The following is a 22,284-nucleotide window of genomic DNA, read 5'->3' on the forward strand; positions in this document are numbered from 1 at the left end:
TTGCAGTAGAGTGAGAGGTAGGAACTTCCAGAGTTCATGTTCCTTACTTTGTCCATAAGATGAGAAAATGATGAGACAGTGGCTTTACATCTGCTATTCCTTACCTTTTCTCAGCTTTGATTGGTTTGGACCTTTCACTGGGTGGTCCCTGTCAGTTGCCTCTCCCTCACCCTGAGCATCTACCATCTTTAGGCATAGAAATCCTTGTGACAGTTCCCACTTTATTTGGTATTCTCTTCCACAGGGTCTCACAAGTGTCCTAAGATGTCATTTTCCTCTTAGTTTGAATCTCATCTGCTTTATGTTTTCCAGATATTCTTGAAAGTAACTTCTCTTTTGTGTTTCTGAGAGAATCCATGCATTCACTCTATTTTAAAATATATTTTCCAATATTTTTATGATCTGATCAAAGGAAAGGGATTCTAGAATTTGCTCACAATATGACTTAAAAGCAGAATTAAAGGCATAAGTTACTTTGGAATAGAAATTTTAATTAAATATAAAATTGCAGCTTTTCTTTAAAGAATCTAGTGATATCCCTGGTAGCCCCTGAATATATATGTTTTCTAATAGAATTCCAGAAGTATTCTTGAAAAACTCATTCTTAGCCTAATATCTCTTTTTGCCAAGGTACATGCTCTGCATTTGCATGATGTTTTATAGTTTGCAAAGATATCATTATTGGCTAGTCATGGTACTGATTCTTTTTATGTCTATAATGTCCTGTAGTACTCATATTTTATTGATATTCATAATATACTGCTAAGAACCCATGTAATTTTAAGAATCCATATTTATTTTGGGATGGATAAGAAAAATAAAATATTGAGAGATTAGAAAATTAAGCCAGAGCTCTAAACATGTCTGAACCAGAAATAATAAGTTGCTGACCATTTTAAGACTAAGAAAATATATTGCTTTTTTCCTTGAAAACGTATGACACAGCAACATGGATGCATGTCAGACTTATTCCCCATTTCCTAAAGTACATATAAGTCAATCAGTGTTTATTGGAAGACTACTCTGGTCAAAATACTGTCATACTAGAAAAAAAAATCTCTTATCTGAATTTACCTTATAGATAGAGCCTAAGAACAATGATTATTTAAAGAACTGTTTTAAGCATATTCCATATGAAAAAAAAAAGTTGTCAGTGTTTTTTCATCTACAAAGGTTCACTTCAATCCCATCTTAAATGGCTTGAGGGGATAGATGATGTCAAGATTAAAAGAGGATATTCCTTAGGTTCTACTAGGGCAAAAAATGTTGGAAAAGATTTAAGTAAACTCAGGGGTGGTGGTGGTGGTGGGATGAATTGGGAGATTGGGATTGACATATACACACTAATATGTATAAAATAGATAACTAATAAGAACCTGCTGTATAAAAAATAAATTAAATAAAATTCAAAAATTCAAAAAAAAAAGATTTAAGTAAACAGGAAGCTACTTGACTGTTAGCAAGATTATACTTTCAAGAGAACTTAGTTTTAAAGACCACTGAGTAGCAAAATGTAGACCTATAATTTAAAAATTCTCTGCCATTCCTATCAGGAAAGAAAGCTTACTTTGGTCTCTAAATTTCAGTACTTAAGCAGAGTTAATAAAATAATGACTTTCCCTACCTTTAACTTGTGTTTATGAACCCAACCAGTGTAGAAGTTTCCACTGAAATTGTTGTTTTTTTTTTTTTTTTTTTTAAGTTCTTTGGATATGATTTTTGGCCTGTTTTTGATGTTACTCATTTGTTTTTGGATCAGCTTTTACCATGTGGCTGGGATTTTCTGTGTTGTAATACCAAGTTGCTTGCACCATTGCTATTCTAAAAAGTAGAACTGAATTGAAATTAAACCTCAAAAAAACACCATGTTAGAGCAATGTTAAACGTCTCACTTGAACTGACAAGGGCAGGGCAGAGCAGAACATTTCTTGTTGTATCTGATTCTTTGTGTTAGACGCACTGAGTTAGGAAGCAGTGGGTTTTCCCATACATATTATACTCAGCACTAAAATATATGACAGAAATCCTGAGTTGATCTGGTTTTTAAATAAACATCAGCTGTAAAATGAAATCTTATTATGTAAATGCAGTTTATTTTATTTTAATTTATAGCTAGAAGAAAAAAAAACTTTATTTTAAACCTTTAATTAACTAAATAAGAAGATTTTGACATCTTAGAGGAACATATTGGATCCAGTATGATGCTGAATCTTCCTGTTCAAATATTCTGTATTTAATTAGTCTTTGGAAAAAGTTATGTGTTATAATTTTCCTTGAAAATACTTAACTCCATGAGACGCTCTTATTTAAAATTGCAGATGAATTACTAGCATATATGTGACAATTTTGCTTTATTACTGGCATATATGTGACAATTTTGCTTTATATGCTTTATATAGAAGTTTGAAAATTTAAGAGTATTGGCATTAAATGGGTATTAATGTTGCAAAAAAGGAGTTTCCCATAACATAAATGCAAGATCTGACTTCTGCTTCCTCCCTACCCCCAAAGAGTGGAAAGTTGTTCATTTTGCTAACACTATATAAATTTTAATCAGTACCCTGTTAGTATTGAATGGAATTCACACTAAAAATAACCTTATTAAAACCTTAGTTTTAACCTTAAAAACCTTAGTTTTTGTTATAGTTTAAAGCTCTTTTTCTCATCATTAAAGCAAAATACCATTTTTAAGTTAAAAGTATTTGGAAAAAGAGTTCTATTATTTATCTATAATTGGTGCAATTTCTTTTAAAATCTTTTATTGGTATCTACTAGGTAAAATATAAAATGGAACTAATAAAGGAAATTAAAAGAAATACCGTGTGCTAGAGCACCTCAAAATCAAAGGAAATTTTAAATTGATCATATAGTTCTCTTTTTGGTAAAAATGTCAATCGTTTGATTGTCTTCCAAAAATACATGATTGCCCAGGAGGCCAGATTATTCTGTGGAAATATCACTGGATTTTGAAACCAACAAAAAAATGACCTGTGAAAATAACCAAGCCAAAAAATTTGATGTTGAAGTAGTTTTCTCATAATTCACACCCATGAAATAGCTTTGTCATGATTTTACATTGGCAAGCATTTTATCAGGATCATAATGAGGTAAGGAGATAGGCATTGTGAGCTACCCTAACCTTATAAACCAACGTCTTTCTTTTAGAAAGCATGATCAGAGAGTTTACAAAGCCTCCGTTTAACATTCTTAGTAAATACTTGCCATGTACAGAATTTTAGGTAGGGAAAGGAATTGAAAATGTTTTGGTTTCTTTATGTGTACAAATTACTGTTTTTCAGAAAACATAATTGAGACATGGTGAAATAGCTCTCCTCAGTGCTTTACACGCATTATGTCATGTAGTTCTCAGGACAACCCTAGGAGATGGGCAGTTTTACTATCGTATTTACAGATGCATAAACTAAAGCTTAGAAAAGTTGAGCAACTTGCCCATGATTGAGCAGTTGATGAGGGTGAAGTGGGAGAATGAAGTGAGTAACCTGTCTCCAGAGCCAATCTTCTCTACCATGTCTACACTGCTTTCCTGTGCCTGGGTTCATGACAGCAGTAAGAGGGAAGGAAAGAGTGGTAGTATGTGCCGTGTGTGTGTGGGAGGGCTGTTTGATCTAGGGACAAGCAAACACAGTTTGGCATGGAGGGAGTAAAATGCCTAAGGCAAGAATTTTAAATTTAATCAATATCCTGTGATAAACCATAATAGAAAAGAATATTAAAAAAAAGAATGTCTATATGTGTATAATTGAGTCAGTTTGCTGTACAGCAGAGACTGGCACAACATGGTTAATCAAGTATATTTCAATTAACAAAAATTAATTTTGTAAGCAAAGAAAAGGAAGTCTAAGGCTGTCTCTGAGCAGACAGAGTTGACTTTATTTTAGATTTGGGACTAGGTCTTCAGCAGATTAAAGCAAATTAAAATTGATCAGTAGGGACTTTAGCCAGAAATACGCAATCATTTGTTTATTCAAAAGGTATTCATTGAGTATCTCTTGAATGGCAGCCATTTTTCTAAATTTGGGGGATACAATGGTGGACAAGGGCAACAAAGGCCCTGAGCACATAGAACTTACTTTTTATCGTAGTAGAAAGCAAAAATAGACAGTCAAACCAATAAATAAATAATGTAATTTCAGGTAGTGAATAAGCTGTGAAGAAAGTAAAACATGATGAGGGGATGGATAGGAAAGGGGAGGAAGGATGTTTTACCAATGGTGGTCAAAGGAGTCTTATCAAGAAGGTGATAATTGTACCGAGACCAGAACATTAGACCAATCTATCCACGTGAAGAGCTGCAGTAGTAGTTTACTAGGAAGAGGAATGCACAAATATAGGATCCCGTTCTAAACAAATGTTCAGGAACAACAGAAGCTGGGTGTGAGTGGAGGAATAGTTGGTGAGTGTAAGAGTGATGGGATGTGAACTCAACTAAGTGGAAATGGTCTAGATTATGTAGGGTTTTGTGGGTCAGAATAAAGAGTATGAAATTTAAACAAAATGGAAGACTTTACAAAGATTTGAACAGAGGTGTTATGTGGAAAATTGACTGGGAGTTGGGGAGGGAGGAAGGGTTAATGGGAAGTTCAGTTAAGAAGATGTTGCAGTGCAGCAGGCAAGAGATAATGGTAGTTTGGACTAAAGTCTAGGGAGATGGGGAGTAGGTTTTTTGAGGTAAGTAAAGAATTCTATTTGACATTGAACATGTTAAGTTTGATAAGCCTAACAGCATGCAAGTGACGTAGAATGGGCATTTAACTACTTGAAAATGGAGTTCAAGTTGATGTTGGGGATGGTGATATAATATTTATATAGGTGTTAATAAATATTTAGCAGGACAGAATAGGACAGGATCCTAAGGGCTACAAAATATAGAGGTCAGAAAGAGGAGATAAACCAATTTATCTATTATAGAAATGGAAAAATAAGAAAATCAAGGTGTTCTTGAAGTCAAGAGAAGAACAAGTTTTGAGATGGTTAAGTGCCAAGCATATATAATTCACATAGATGAGAACTCAGATAATGTGCACAACATTCCTTGACAGAAACTTCGACATGTTGAAGTTTGGTATAATTGTCTTTGTGTCCATGTGCCAGTATCAAGTTATTTTTTCAACTCTTCCACACACTCATTCAAGTTGTTAAATATCTAAAGATTAAAATAGCTTTATTATATTATTATAAAATAGTATATAATTATAAACAACAATCAGTAATGTAAAGAAATACAAAATGATAGGAAAAAATTACCTAAAATCTCCATACTCATACTTAAACACTCTTGGTATTTTGACAAATAAATTCCTGACATCATTTTTTGCATACATAAAGAGAAATAAACATATATACATAATTTATATAAATGGTTGATTCTTTGTATCTTTTAAACTGCTTCTTCATTCAACTCTGTTATAAATATCAATTAAAACATTTCCATATGAAATATTATGTCTTCATAATATCTTATTTTATTTCAAAAATTTTGTGTTGATATTCATTGAATTTCCATGATTTTGATAATATAATAATGCTATGATGACTATATTTAACCAATCTTTAATGTACATGTTCAATTATTGTTTAAGATAAATGCCCAAGATGAAAGTGCTGGGTCAAGCAGTATATACGTTTTACAGTTGAATCGTGATATATTTAACATTTCCAGATGTGCAAAGAACTCAGTACAAAACTGTAGCTTTTGAAAGCAGTATTTTTTCAATCAAATTGTGTTTTTGCAATCTCAAATATAATTAAGTTAAAATATTCCAATAAGCACTTAGAGTGGGGGTCTTTGAAATTAATAATTCTGTATTTATTCTTGGACATTAACTTTGGTCAAGTTGTAGTCTACACATTCTTCTTGCTATTTTTATTATATATTTTATTACTTATTTTTATTATAATTCCAGTAATAAGAGACTCCCCGCCCCCCAAATTCTATGATTGTGGTCTCCTGAATGGAAAAATAAATCCAAAATTATTTTAAAAATTCCAGAACTTTTCACGTTCACAGATTGCTTAAAATTTGACAAATCTGTTTCAAAAATGAAAACAATTTTGAATATTCTTCTGGGTGATTTTGCCACAGACATATTTCATAATTCTGTACTAAAAGTTCAAAAGTTATTTCTTAGATTCCAGTGTTCAAAGTCTCCCTTTGTAGCTGCAAATGATGACCTCTCAGCTGCCCTGATGAATTTATGGGAGTTGTACATGAGAAGGTAGCTGCCAACTGGTTGGATCACTGTTCAGTCTGGATAAAAACAAGGCCTGAGAAAAAGATAATACAAATGAACTTATTTACAAAACAGAAATAGACTCACAGACATAGAAAACAAACTTACGGTTACCAAAGGGGAAAGGGTGGGGGGAGGGATAAATTAGGAGTTTGGGATTAATATATACACACTACCTTATATAAAATAGATAACCAAAAGGGCCCTACTGTATAGCACAGAACTATTCTCAATATATTTTAATAACCTAAAATGGAAAAGAGTCTAAAAAAGAATAAATATATACATATATATATATAACTGGATCACTTTGCTGTACACCTGAAACTAATACAACATAGTAAATCAACTATATTTCAATAAAAAAATTTAAAAAAATAAAGTTCAGGGACAGTAATATAAAGTTCAGTACTATAAAGAAGTTAAACATTTGAAATATCGATAACATGGAATTAAGCCTTTAAAAAAAATGACTGAAAAATTTTATAAGGCTTCTGAGAAACAACTACAGTGGACTTGACTCTTGATTATTACTAATACCTAATTTGTCTATTCTTTCAATTATTCCTCCCATCCTACACATGTATACTCACTTATAAAATACATAATATATAACAACAATTAAAGATTATTTGGCCAGCATCATACAGTTATTGTGAGGATTAAAGTAATATTTAAAAGTCTTAGCACAGAAATCCCTCAATATATGGTATTCAAATAATAACATTAAAAGTCACTTGCACAGAGGCCAAACCCATGGGCTCCTTGTTCCATGTTCAAGGCTATTCTCAGTGTTCTAGGACCTCTTCTATTTGTATGGCATCAAAAATGCACAAAGATGATTCTTTATTTCAGCTTGGTTAATATTTTTCTCTTTACCAATTTAAAAAATAAACTCTAGTTCCTAATATAAGCTATTTATTTTTGAGTATGAAATTAGATCTTTCCTTACTTTTATCATTATGCCATAGTTTGGATAAGAGAGAAAAAACACTTTCATATCCTTTTTAAGCATAATTGAACGTTATTTTGAGTCAATTAGACAGGACACCTGTTAGCTAAGCTTTTAACAAACAGCTTATTCAAGTTATCTGCAAAATAATCTTCCAGGTGAGACACTTTTTGTTGACTTTCTCTTTTCTTTCTTCTCGACTAATAATTTCTGTAGTCATTCTTATTGCTTTGAAGTTAAAAAGTAAATTATCCTTTTATAATCTTTTAGATACCCAAAGTTGCTTCAAATTGTATATAATTGCAACAATATAGACCTTTTAGATGGAGTGTTTCCAACAGATGTGATTATAGTAAGTGATTTTATTTTTCATCCTATATAGTATTGAGAAATGTGTTTTAACTGCCCTGGTATTTAACATAATAGAATTAAAGTAATGATGACAATTTCAACCATAACAACAACAACAATAATAAATAAAACAATTTCTGATTTTTGTCTCTTTAATGTACTCACTTGGAACATTTACTTAAAAGTAGAATAGTATAGAAAAGAAACCTTGAACACATATGTTAACACTGCCAAATTGTGTTCATTTTAAATTGATTACTAGGTTTAAGATTGATAATTTTAATTGCTATCAGTTTCAGCCTTTATCATTACACGTTGTGCGTCAAAACTTTCTCAAAATGATCACTATTTTAATATGCTATTTGTAACCAGGAATACAGTGAGGTGGAAAAGTATAATAAAGTGGACATCTGTTCAATAAATATATATATATATTTTTTTACAATTTCACTTTTTAAAATTTATTTATTTATTTATTTATTTCGGCTGTGTTGGGTCTTCGTTTCTGTGCGAGGGCTTTCTCTAGTTGCGGCAAGTGGGGGCCACTCTTCATCGCAGTGCGCGGGCCTCTCACTATTGCGGCCTCTCTTGTTGTGGAGCACAGGCTCCAGACGTGCAGGCTCAGTAGTTGTGGCTCACGGGCCTAGTTGCTCCACGGCATGTAGGATCTTCCCAGACCAGGGCTCGAACCCATGTTCCCTGCATTGGCAGGCAGATTCTCAACCACTGCGCTGCCAGGGAAGCCCCAATAAATATTTTTTGAATTAATGTGCCTGAATATTCTCCACAATGTATCTTGAGGAAAAAAACCTGAGTTTTTGTGGCTCTTCCCTGTTAGGCCATTGAGCAAAAGAAAAAGAAATAATTGACATTACCCACCCCCCCATCCCCTTTTATATGTCTTGATTTGGAGAAAATAAATTTTGAATCTATTTCATGAGTTCATTTTTATGTAAGAGATGAACTCTATTAAGTCTAGGTAAATTAGTCAACCAGGTAATGTGGGCTTGAAATGGGATAGATTTACAATAGATAATGTTTTAAAGACAAAAAACATCTTGCACTGTTGAGTCAATAGGTACTTTCTAAAATTCCACGCTCATCTTAGTGCTGAATCTCTGCATTGTCAGTTTCCTTTTACCATGATGATTTCTCTTGCTCTTTGTAGTGTCTGCTCTTTTTCTCTCCCAATAGTTTCTCTGTTTTAATATAATCATGGCTGGAAAAAGTGAAAAATAATTTGAATGAGGTTTTCTTTTATACCAAAATTGTTATTGAATTTCTATGCGTAAGCTTTAACAATAAACCTTAACAACAGAGACAAGATAATGTGTTTTTTTATCTGTTAACCCTTTTACCACTGAAAAGGTTATTGCTACAGTTTCCAGAATAGCAGCTAAAAGGGGAAGGAAAAGTAATGGAGGATTTATTTAACTATTCTTATATTGGATTGTTCTTTTTATCTAAATATGATTCTTGCAGTAAAATTTAACATGCTGTTTTATTAAAACATGTGTGCATATAATAAGAGAAAATAAACAGCAACAAACAGGATTGGTGACATTTTGATATATATATTTAAAGGAAATTACACCAACAACGTTATGTAGAATAAATAGTAATGGGAGTTGGATAAAGTGAGGTAAATCAGTATGGAGGTTTGGGGAATAAACTAGTCATAGGTTATCCAGCTATCCTTTTCCAGTCCCTTTGCCAGACCATCTTTTAGCCAGTCTTTTTTTTTTTATTATTATCTTCTCTGTGCTCATGAATTTACAACTTAAACATTCAGATGATTCCCAAATTTTTATGTCCAGTTCACAGAATCTAACTTTCTACTAGACTTGTCCAGTTGGGTATCTAAAAGTTACCACAAACCCAATAAGTCCAAAATGGAACTTGTGGTCATCTTTCCTCAACCCGGCCCCCCTCCAGGGCAGGGTTTCCTGTCTTCATCATTCCTAAACCTGGGCCCCCTCCAGAGCAGGATTTCCTTATGATGTGGGGCTAAAAGTCAGACATTATCCCTGACATAACCTTCTCTCACTCACCCCCACATCCAGCCAATCACCAATCCTACTGATTTTACCTTCCAAGTGTATCTTTAATTCATGTACTTTTCTCCATCTTTGCCATCAGCATCATTTTAGCCCAAACTACTCTCATCTGTTACTGCTTCTTTGGTTTCCTTAAAAGGCTTACCCACATCCACGCTATACTTTTTCATCTATGCTATGCTTAGCAACCTTAGGGAGATCTTAAAATTTGAATCAGATCATGTCATGCCTTCGCATAAGAAATTTTTCATTGTCCTTTGCAAGACAGTGATAATTACAAAAAGTTTAAAACAGTTTAAAAAGAGATTCAACTTCTGGCCTCTTGATATCTCTCCAGGCTTATTTGCACACCCTCCATTTCTCAGCTCTAGTCACTTGGTCTTTCAGTTCCCAAGGTGTTCTGCCCTTCCTGCTTCTTGTGGCTCCTTGCCCACATTGTGTTCTCTGCTTGAAAGGTTTATATCCTGCTCATTCTCCCTCACTTCCTCAAGAAACATTTTTAATAGTTGAAATGTCATTATATTTTTCTTTTGTAGCAATTATCACAGTTTATAACAATATTTTATCTGTACACTTATTTACTCTATAACGTTTTTCACTGAACAGTAACTTCTATCAGGCAAGGTGATAGAGTCTACTGGTTAAAGAACATGGATTCTAGAACCAGAGACCAAGTTCAACTCCAAGCTCTAGAATATAACCATGACATGTTACTTAATGTTTATAGATCCTTGTGTTGTCATCTGAAATATCGTCTTAGAATTCTTGTGAGAAATAAGTGAGTTTATGTTAAATGCCTAGAATAGTACATGACACAGGGTAACATATAAATATTAGCTATTGTTGTTTGTTTTTGCTTATCATTGTTCAACATTGAGCAGAGTACCTGGGATGTAGTAGGTGGTTAATGAATTTGAATTTATGATATTAATAAGGAGGATTTCTCTGTGATGGATAAAATTATCCATGAAAAGGATGAATACAGTTGTTACTTAAAAGGAAATCTGGAAGGACTTTGTGAATGAAATGTATGGAGCAAAATGAAGGTTTACAGATTTCTTGATTAGAAAACTAGCCATTGGTCTTTGGTCAAGATGATACATTTAGAAGATAACTTTGGTTTAGGAGAGAAGAGCTAAGATGAAATTGATTTGGAGCTTATTGATCTTGGGCCATGAGAAATCCAAACTGAAGTATGTGGATGGCTTCTGAAGCTGTGCGGTGAGGTGATGAGAAAAGCTCATGACTGATAGCCAAGGGCATAGAGATTTCAATGAAATCACATGAATTTGTGTTGTGGTGGCAACACTCAACTATCCACGGAGGTTGCCTCCTTTCTTCATTGATAATAGAATGAGAACTGTGCACGTGGTTGCCTAACTGGACTCCATTTTTCAGCCTTCTTTCAGTTTACCATTCTATAGGCACAAATGTATGAATATGGTTCCTCCGTGTTATCTCTTCTTCCCTCCTGCTGAGAGTTCCTGCTGATAGCTCCACTTAGACCATGCATCAAGGCCTTAAGGATGGCAGAACCACAAAATGAAATGGATAGGCATTCATGATTGAGGAACCATTTGACCATCTGTCATGCTTTTCTCGAACTTTTTGTATAAGAAAGAAAGAAATTGTCTCATTTTTTTCTTTAGATTGCTGAATTTGGAATCCTTTGTTATAGTAGATTGGTCTCTCCTACCAATGTTAAGAGGAGGGTTTATATTAAAAAATCTATTTTCTGGCTCTAAGATTTACTCGAGATGTGACCTGGGATAACTGACATAATCTCTTTGATTATATTCACTATAAATAGAGACAGTTGATAACAAGTTGTTTAGTGATAACACAGGTCACTCACTGAACTGCCTGACCTAGGGTAAGTGAGCACTAAATTATAGCAGTTATTATTATTATTATTGTGTTTCTATTTCTACTTCTTTCTTCTTAAATGAAATATGAAGTGCATAGGTTAATTATAAACCTACCAATTCCTTTGATCATAATATGGCTTACTGTTTATTTTTCAATAAAGATTTGCCAAAGCTGTAGTGTATTAAAAAAATAAAATATTAAATGTGATACAGAAAGTTCATTTTCCTGCTGAATGCAACATTCTCATTATTATAGTTTACATTGGAGGTGATCTTTTATTAAAAAAATTAAAACTCAAGAATACCATAGATGGTATGTTAAAAATGTATCCTCAGCTAATGTAACATACTAGAAAAAATGAATACTAAAAACAAGTAGCTTGCCTTTGCAAACTAATGAGGGTAAAATTCAGTATAGCCTGTTTCCTAATTTATCACAATAATTATCCTTAATTTTCACATAGAAAATATGAATTGCATTGTAAATAATTTTTATGAGTATATGCAATGAAAAACAGGTAGTAGTAAATTTTTTTTTGGCCATACTATGCAGCATGCAGGATCTTGCCCCCTGCAGTGGAAGCGCAGAGCCTTAACCACTGGACCGCCAAGGAAGTCCCAGGTAGTAGTAAATTTTTTTGAGTTGAGCTAGGTACATTTTATATAGTTTTCAGGTCATCAAGAGTAGTTTCTTCATCTTGAATAAAAGGGAGGGCATATTTCATTCAAATATATTTGAAATATAAATTTATTGAAACAGTGACAATGCATTAATAGGGTCTTTTATTTTTATTTTTTCTTTTTGGTACTAACATACAGCCTCATTTTCTTTTCCCTGGAAGAGTATTTGTTTTCTTCTGACTAAAGGAGCACCGTGTTAAAGGATGTAACAAATATTACAGACATTTCCATGGCATTCTCTAATGTGGATAGAAAATAATTAGAAATTTGAAGGTTTCACTTTCAAATTGTTTAAACACAATATCTCTATTATGAATGGGACTAATTTTCTTGACTATTAACTGCAATGCTCAGAGACAGTGAATAAAGTAGGGAATGGCTTGGTTTTTAGTTAACTTAGTTTAAACCGTGATTAAAACATTGACAGGAGATCTGAAGGAGCAATACCTCAGGCTTAATTTGGGCCCCATTGAGCAGGAGGGGCACAACTTTCCCACCCCCAGAATCCTCTGGGGGGAGGGTGGCCTTGTGGTAGAACAGAAATGTAATGGAGAGCAAAGGCATATCCCCCTGACTTTGAAGGAAAACTTTTCAAAGCAGTGAAAAGACAACTTTTCCATTATATGATAAGGAGCATTTTCATGTTGTAAAGAACCTGAAAATCTTTATATCATTCAATCAGTGAAAAAATTCAAATGCTGTACAAAATACCCCCACGACATTTATGATGACTTAGGAAAACACTTAGAAGATGGACTTGTATTTTGATGGCATTCTCAGGGAAATTGACTCACACATCTGTGAAGAACACAGCGAAAGCCACTTCTTCAACCAGAAAATCATATTGATCTTTAAAAGACTGAAGAACTTTTCTAAACATAAAAAGAGAAAACCGTTCAAAAACAACGCGTCAGAGGTATACAAGTTTTGGTAAAAATGGAGACTGAATTTAACATAATTCCCTTGGGGTTATGAAAAATTGAACAGATGTACACTAGGATTTTCTAAGTCTAGTGATGTTTGTAAACATCTGGCATTACTGAAAAGATAAAATATGAAAAAGTCTAGAACCTCCAGTTTCTGGTTCTTCACGTCAAGAGCTTGGAAGTCCCCACTCCGTTCTAATAACTAGTGAAAAGCTGGATAGACTGAAAAAACAACAACTCTTCTTGGATCCTTAAGAGAGGGGAGGATGCAGGGCAAATGACTGCCCCCAAGATTGGAGAGACAGACAGGTGAATAGGAGTCATGGCTTCCCAGAGCAGGGACTCTTGAGCAGAAAATACCTCGGAATTGGTGCCAGGGAAGAAAAATCTGAACTGTCATCAGCAAATTGTTGGAGGCTCAGCGTAGATAACGTGGAGAGTTAAAAATTCTAGGAAAATTGTGGGAATCACACCCAGGAGTTCAACCAGGTTCTGACAGTAAATACTGGAGAAAAATTCTTTCCTGGGAATAGAGTTATTCTTCCTAAGAAGGCCTGCCTTCAGGGACAATGAATTAGCAGAGCTTAACCTTCTGGTGTGTTATCAGAGTCTAACTGAGCTGGGGAAAGGCCAGCCCACTCTAGCCATCATGTTCCACATATGGGGGTGGAAGGAAACCCTGAGAAATTCTTGTGACATTCAGAGTCCAAGCAAAGAGTAAGCAAAGAGATGAGTTTCGGTGCCACTTCTGCTACTAAAAGCTTGGGGAATGTTGGTTGGGCATGTCACTTAACCTTTCTGAGTTACAGTTTCTTCATTTGTTAGGGGACATATTTATATTTGATATCACTAAGATCTTGCTGGCTATGAAATTTTATTTTTTATAATGTGAAATCTATCTGCTAAATGCATTCACTTATAAAGGAAACACAAACTATTGTTATTCTTCACTGTGTACTGTGGAAAAAATATCATTTCAAAGTTAAAATAACAGATGTCTTGCAGCTTTTAAGCAATGTGATTAAATACACTGGTATAATGGGGATGAAGATTAATATATGCTTCACAATTTGTTGAAATATAACAAAGCAAACTCAGTAAGCTTAGCTCAGTCTTTTCTGAAACCTCTCACTTTCTACTTTCATAGGTGCCTTACAGTAAGACAGGTACTTCCCTCTGAGTGGGAAGCCAGGAATTTGGGGGATAAATTAAACTATTGACGATGGTGTTAGGAATTCAATTATGGCCATGCATTTAAGCCACCTCTTCTGATCCACTTTTTTATCAGTAGTAACTGTGATGCTCAGGGACCCCCCATATGCATGTTGATTCTTGCGTCCTTTTGGCTGTTTCTACATTTGAGAAGAAAAACATGGCTATTGATAAGGCACTTAAAATCAAAACAGATACTCTTGTTAATTCTCCTCTTTTTCTGTTCAAGATTTCAAAAGTCATTAATAACACATTCTATGAATATCTTATACCAACTTTTACAGAAACTTATAAAAAATACCCAAAAGAACAATCTGAAACTTTACATTTGCTCATTTTTTCACTAACATAAAAGATACTTGGCTATAGTCAGTTCAGTTTCAATTTACTTTTGAATGTGAGCTAAAGGAGTATAAAATTTTTGTTCCTGTCACAGTTTTATGAGTTGTTGATCATCACAACTAGTCATTGATGTTATTTCAAGCTAAAGCCAGACAGTGAGGGATGGTTAGTGCAGTATTTTTGGTGATTTTTCTTTCTTGCATTATCAGGAAAATGACTCTTCCCCTAATATATAATAAATAGGTTTGGAAAAATTTAAGATAGGATTAAAAATCTTAAAATCTGAATGAGTTTGGTTTGGTGGTCTTAGAGAATGGTCCTAATTTCCCGTGAGTTTTATTACTGATATTTTCTAGTAAACTCCAAATATAGATAAACATCTATATAAACCAGAAAACATCAAAAAATATGCTTTATATGCTTGTAAGACTTTTCACATCGGTGTTAACATGTTTTTACAGGACCAGTTCCTGTGCAGCAAAAAATATAGTGATGGATTCCTTGTGTTCTGTCCTATTTTGCCAGTAGATTCCAGTAACTGCCAAGACCACATTGGTGGGCTTATGAAGGGTGATATCCACACTCCCCACCCATGGTGAATCATTTCATGGTGAGACTCATAAAGGGTGGAGAAAGTCTCAGTGTTCTGAGGCCTCTTGAAGAAAAACATACTGTGAAAGTGCAAGTCTCTTGTCCTAAAGACAATACAAAATTTGCAAAGATTCAGTGACACGTGGTTAATCCATCTTGAACTCATTATTAGAAACTTGAAAAAATTAGTGTGGTTTCTGCTGCAGAGTGTTTTTTTATTATGATTAAATGTATGATTGTTTGTCTCTGTACACCCTTTTGATTTTGGTAATCTTTATAAGTGGTCTAAAAGAGAAGACATGTATTCCGTTTTATAGTAGGAATGTAAAATTCTTAAGAGCACTATGCCCATAAACTTTACATGCACTGAAATCCTAGCTAGAAAAATAGCAGTTAGGGAAAACTGTCAAGTGCACATATCTTTTCCTTATTTGTTTCTTTATTCTATTTCATTCTGTGCCCTCTCTCTCATATATATATATATATATATATATATATATATATATATATATATATATATATATATATATATATACACATGTATATATACATATACATATATACACATATCTATGTTTGTGTGTGTGTATATATATATATATATATATATATATATAAAATTTCTGCAAAAAATTAGAAACAGTGTGATAAACTGCATTTTTCCTTAAATTGTTACCATTAAGCAAAATAGCATGAAAGATATTAATTCATTTTAATTTCAAGGTTTGCTCCTGAATGTCATGGGATAGAAGTGTTAATTACTTTGGAGGGTTAAGATACTTAGTAGAGCAGAGGCTTACGTTGATTAACTTATTGAGAACTGGAATAAAGTGATGCTGCAGATACTAATATTACCACAGCATTGTGATATAAAAATAATATTCTCTCTGTGATTATATTATGGTATCATATTAAAAAGAAATGGGACTTACACTCTCAAACAAGATGGAGTAACATGAACCAGATTTACACTCCTGCATGAAACCATCAGAACATAGATAAAATATGTGAAATGATGGTTTTCAAGGCACTGGACCTAGACATAATATAATTCAAGAGAGTAACCATTTAGAGGAAAAAATGGGAAGAACACTATAATTGCCCCAGCATACTGCCTTGAGGGGGTTTCATGCCACAAGGTAGGGAGAAGGAGCACAGGCAGGTTTGGTGGACTCCCTGAGTTCAAGAGAGAGAAATGAGAGTACAGGGATCCAAAGGGAATAGAGTTTGCGGGACCAAGTACTAGAGAGGAGATGGCTGGACAGAAAGGGAATCTGAAGGTTTTGCCCCAATTACTCATCTGAATATGGATCAGTGCATGTATGTGAGGAAACTCCCTGAGGCCAAGGAAACAACTATAGGAAGAGATTAGAGTTAATAGTGCTAGGTACTCACAAAGGACCCCCCAAAACCAGAAACACTAATTCATAAAGATACATGATCCCAATGTTCATAGCAATGTTATTTACAATTGTCAAGACATGGAAGCAACCTAAGTGTCCATTAACAGATGGATGGGGCTTCCCTGGTGGCGCAGTGGTTGAGAGTCTGCCTGCCAATGCTGGGGACACGGGTTCAAGCCCTGGTCTGGGAGGATCCCACATGCCGCGGAGCAACTGGGCCTGTGAGCCACAACTACTGAGCCTGCGCATCTGGAGCCTGTGCTCCACAACAAAAGAGGCCACGATAGTGAGAAGCCCATGCACCACGATGAAGAGTGGCCCCCACTCGCCGCAACTGGAGAAGGCCCTCACACAGAAACGAAGACCCAACACAGCCAAAAATAAATAAATAAATAAATAAATAAATAAATAAATAAATTTATTTAAAAAAACAGATGGATAGATAAAGAAAATATGATATATGTATATAGACACACACAATGGAATACTACTCAGCTGTAAAGAAGAATTAAATTTTGTCATTTGCAGCAACATGGATAGACTTGGAAGGCATTACACTAAGTGAAATATGTCAGATAAAGAAAGAAAAATACTGTATGATATCATGTTTATGTGATCTAAAAATATAACAAACTAGTGAATAAAACAGAAAAGAAACAGACTCACAGACACAGAGATCAAACTAGTGGCTACCAGCAGGGAAAGAAGAGGTGGGGAGAGCAATATAAGAGTAGGGGAAAAAAGGGTCATTATGGGATTATATGAAATCATGTGTGTGAAACTTTCAAAAATTGTAAAGCACTATAGAATTTAAAGAATCTTTCATTCAATTAATTTTCTTTTTTAAAAAAGGACAAGGAATAGTGCCTGTTTCTGCTAGATAGATTGGAGAAACTCATGAATCAGGGGTTATTTGGTAGAGGACTCAAAAGGCAGTTACCTCAGTAGTGGAAAGTGCTTATTCCTAGTCTAAGCACTTTTCTAGTTGTGCCTAAAAAAAAGTTTAAAAGCAAAACTTGAAAAGATTGAACTGTTTCCAAACAACTTAATTGCATCTGCAATAAAGCTGAGTTGATTTATCAGAATATAAAAATGCTCAGCATAAGGCAAAATACACAATATCTGGAATTCTCTCAAAGATTATTTGTCATACAAAGAATAAGAAAATACAATGATGAGGAGGAAAGTAGAATTAAAACTTACTGGAACTGGCATAGATGATAGGATATAATTAGCAGACAAAGACATTCAAATAATTATTTTAACTGTATTACTTACGTACAAATGTTTGTGAAGAGACCTGGAAGATATTTTTAGAAACCCATATCAAACTTTTGGAGATTAAATGAAGCCTAAATTGAAAATTGCATTGGATCTGATAATATCAAATTAGACCTTGTGGAAAAAAATATTAGTGAACTTGAAGACACAGAAAATGTTCACAATAAAACAGAAAAAAGAGAATAATAATTTTAAAAAAATGAACAGGATATCAGTAAGCCTGGGACAATTTCAAGCAGTGTAATATATATGTAATTGGAGTATCTGAAGAAAGAGAGAAAATAAGGGAGAGAGATATTTGAAGAAATAAGGCACAAATATTTCTATATTTGAGGAAAACTGTAAATCATCAGATCTAAAAATATTAATAAGTCATCAGGAATAGAAAATGAAGAAGACTGTGCCAAGGAATACCATAATTAAATTTCTCAAAATTAGTGATAAAGAGGAAATCTTGAAAACAGTTAGATTGGGGAAAACCAAATAACAAAAAACAAGAACATGTGGTATGTACATAGGAAGAAAGATAAGAATGACATCAGTGTTTCTCATTGGAAAGAGACAAATCAAAAAGAATGGATCAATATTTTAAAGTATTGAGAGAAAATCTTGTCAATTTAGAATTCTATACCTAGCAAAAACTATTTTTTCAAAAATAAAAGCAAAATAAGAAGGTCTTCATATCTATAAAAGCTGAACAATTTAATCACCCATGTACCTGCACTACAAGAATGTTGAATCCCTTGAGACAGAAAGAAAATAGTACTAGTTACAAACCTGTATCTACACAAAGGAATGAAAAACAACTGAAATGGTACTACCTAGATAATTATATAAGAATTGTTTCTTATTATTTAAATATCTTTGAAAAATAATTGAGTGTTTAAACAAACCAAAAAAATCAACATTGTGTGGAGTTTATGAAATAAGTAAAAGTAAAATGTATAAGAAAAATATCACAAAGTTTAGCAGGAGAGAAATGGAAGTATACTGTTGTAAGGTTTGCACAATATATATAAAGTATTGTAATACTACTTGAAGCAGATAACTCTAAGTTAAAGACCTACACTATAAACCCTCAAGCAACCACTAAAAATAGAAAACAAAAGAAAGATTTATAGCCAATAAGCCAACAAAATAGAATCATGAAAATATATAATTAATCTAAAAGAAAGTAGAAAAAAAGAGGAAAAAGGACAGATGGGCTAAGAGAAAATATAGAGCAAGACAAAAGATTTAATCATAAACATATTGATAATCACATTAAATCCAAATTATCTCAATAACTCAGTTAAAAGATAGAATTTGTCAGTTTGTATAAGAAAGCAAGATCCAGCTATATACTGCCTAAATGAAATATACATTAATTGTAAAGAAATGAATAGAATAAAAGTAAAAACGTGAAGAAATACACTGTACTAACACTAAAGAAAGCTTTATTAATATCAGATAAATTAGATTTCAGAACAAATATTATTAAAGTTAAAAAAGAAATTTCATAATGAAAAGAAGCAAGTCATCAAGAAAACAATTCTAAATATTAACACATCTAAGAATAAAGCTTCAACACACATAAAAGCAAAATTGATAGAAATGCAAAGAGAAATAGACAAATCTATATTTATAGTCAGAGGATTCAGTACACTCTCTCAATATCTGATAGAACAATAAGTAGACAACCATCAAAAATATAGTAACTTGAACACCACTTTCAACCAATGTGACCTAATTGATATTTATAGAGCACTTCACCTAGCAACAGTAGATCACCTGTTGTTTTTAAGTGGGCTCCTAACACTCACTGAAATAGCCTATATTATAGGCCATAAAACAAATCTCAATAAATGTACAAGTATTCAAGGAATATAATATGGACACATAAAGTTGAAAGAAAACACACCATATTATCTAAACACAATAAAATTACGATAGAAATTGACAGAAGAAAGACAACTGGAAAACCCTCAAATATTTAGAAAATGTAATTTAGTTTCCCACTTCTAAATAACCCATGAGTTAAATAAGAAATCAAAAGAGAAATTGGAAAATATTTAGAATTGAATGAAAATGAAAACTCAGCATATCAGAATTTGGGGAAAACCATTAAAGTAATATTTAGAAAAAAATTTCCTAATATAAATATTTGTATTATTATATAACATGTTAAACACATATTAGAAAAAAAGGCTCAAATCAATGACTTCAGCATCCATCTTGAGAAACTGTAGAAAGAAGGAAACTTTAATCAAGTAAGCAAAGAAAAATAATACAGGTCAGAGCAAAAATCAGTGAAATAGAAAACATAAAAGTAATAGAGAAAATTAATGACACCCAAAACTGTGTCTTTGAGAAGATCAAAATTCATAGCCAAATAGATCAGGAAAACATGAGAGAAGACACAAAATACAGTTATCAGAAATGAGAAAAGAGAAATTTCTACAGATTCTAGAGATAACAGAAGGATAAAAAATTACTACTACTAACAATTTTATGCCAATAAGTTCGAAGTTAGATAAAATGGACAAATTTATTTAAAGACACAAATTACCAAAACTCATTCAAGATTAAATAGCTAAACTAAATAACCTATATGTATTTTAAAAATTGAATTTGTAGTTAAAACCATCCCACAAAGAAAGCTGCATGTACAAATAGTTTCACTGGTGAATTCTACCAAATGTTTAAAAAAGAAATAAAAATAATTTAACCTACGCTTTTTAATTATCATATTAGCAAACTAAAAATGATAAAATCATATAATTATCTTAATAAATGCTGGAAAAGCATTTTACAAAATACATCCATTCCTGTTAAGAAATCTCTCGTGTGGTGTGATGAATTGGAGATTGGGATTGACATATGTATAAAATGGATAACTAATAAGAACCTGCTGTATAAAAAAATAAATAAAATAAAATTCAAAAAAAAAAAAAAAGAAATCTAGGAATAAAAGGGAACTTTCTCAAGCTCATAACAGATATATGCACAACACCTGCAGCAAGCACCATGCTTAATGATGAAACTAGGTGGTCTTACCACATCTATATAATATTATAATGGAGCTTCTATCCAACACGAAAAGATGAAAAAGAAAATGGAAAGAAGTTGGATGTGAATGAATAAATAAAACCACCTTTATTTTCAGAGGACAAGATTATCTATACAAAAAATAAAAGAAATCTATGAAAAGGCTGCTAACTAAATGATTTTAGAAAGATTTCAGAATACAAGATTAATATACAAATTCAAATGTTTTTCTATATATCAGTGACAATTAAAAAGAAATTTACAAATACCATTAAATATAAGAAAAATATAAAATACTTAGGGAGAAATATAACAAAAATTTGAAAGATCTGTACACAAAAATGCTACAAAACATTGCTGAGATTAACCACAGAAGATCTAAATGAATTGGAAGATATACCTGCTTTTCTTGTCTCAGAAGACTCAATATTGTTAAGATGTCATTTCTTCTGAAAATGATCTATAGATGCAATTCATTCCCAATTGAAGTCCTAGAAGGAATTTTTGGACAAATTGATTCTTAAATATATATGGAAATGTAAATGACCTATAATAAGCAAAACAACTTTGGAAAGAACAAAAATGGAGGACTAACATTACCTGATTTCAAGACAATATAAATCTACATTAATCAAGACAATTTATACTTAAAGACACATATACAGATCAATTGAGCAGTATAGGAAATTCAGAAACAAACCCACACAAATATGGACAAGGACACACATACATAGATAACTCAGTGGAAAAAGTTTTACTTTTTTCAACAAATATTACTGGAACAAATTGATATCAGTGTTGGTTTGCTATGGCTGCCAAAATAAACTTTCAGAAACTGAGTGGCTTAAACAACAGAAATTTATTTACTCACAATCTGGAGCACATAAATCCAAGGTCAAGTTGTCAACAGGGTTGATTTCTTCTGAGACCTCTCTCCTTGGCTTGCAGATGACTAACTTCTTCTGTTGTCTTCACATGAACTTCCCTTTATGTTTGCTTGTCCTAATCTCCTCTTCTTAAAAGGACACTAGTCATAGTGAGTAGGGCACAGACTTATGACCCTATTTCACCTTGATTACCTCTTTAGAGACACTATCTCCAAGTACAGTCACATTCTGAGATACTGCAGGTTAGGACTTCAACATATGGATTTTGGGGGAATACAATTCAGTCCCTAACAATATTCATATGTAAGCAAACGAACTTCAATCCATACCTCAATTTATGTCTACAGAAAGATTTGCAGGTGAATGTTTATAACAGCATTATTCATAAATGTCCAAAACTGGAAACAACCTAAATCCTCTTCAATAGATAAATGGATAAAAATTTTTGTTATATT

The sequence above is a fragment of the Balaenoptera physalus genome (genome assembly GCF_965194825.1).
Source record: "Balaenoptera physalus genome assembly, chromosome: 4".
NCBI classification, from domain to species: domain Eukaryota; kingdom Metazoa; phylum Chordata; class Mammalia; order Artiodactyla; family Balaenopteridae; genus Balaenoptera; species Balaenoptera physalus.